Source organism: Vanessa atalanta, chromosome W (genome assembly GCF_905147765.1).
Source record: "Vanessa atalanta chromosome W, ilVanAtal1.2, whole genome shotgun sequence".
Taxonomy (NCBI): Eukaryota; Metazoa; Arthropoda; class Insecta; order Lepidoptera; family Nymphalidae; genus Vanessa; species Vanessa atalanta.
In genome coordinates, this window is record NC_061901.1 from 2,500,407 (window position 1) to 2,501,182 (window position 776).

Here is a 776-nt window from a genome sequence, read left to right on the forward strand (position 1 = left end):
TGATTAGGAACTACATACAAAGTACCTACCTATTACTTATTAAATTTTACAAGTTAATAAAATTAATATAATTCAATTTACCTTTAGTAATAAGTATTATAATTAGGTCAATCGGGTACTAACTGTATAGGTCACTATTTGGCACGTGGTTAATAATAAAACAACACAGTTCGATTTCTAACGGACACGTCTTGCTCGTACGGCGAACTCAGTGATTCTCCCCGGCCAATGCCGTACCCCCACTATTGCTCGCCTTACGCGTAGGCTTGTCCGTATTTATTTATACACTACCTCCTATAATACACTACATCTACCTTTTACAAAATTAGAAAAAATTGAATTAGGTTACACAAGTATAATCAAATACAAATCAGTTTATATAAAGAACAATCTTCAACAGCATGTAATTTATATTTTTACTCATATCTTATTTATTTTCATCACTCACTGTGTTGTCGACAATATCGTTATTTCCTGAAGATTCTTCTCCAGATTCTTCCCCATTTGTACAGACTTTCCAGTTTCCTTCAACCCTCTTCAAATGTACTATATTTCTACGTAACCGTTTTCCATTGTCATCATTTATCAATTCGTCGTTTCCTTCTTTATTAACAACTGTGTGTGTCACATCATCGAATGTGGTGGACAACTTATTTTCCTTCACTGTATTTTTAACGTAAACCTTCTCTCCAATATCTATACTAGATGCCGTCGCTTGCCTCTTTCTATCTGCATATTCTTTCCCTTTGTTTTTCATTAAAGTATCCCTGTCTAAT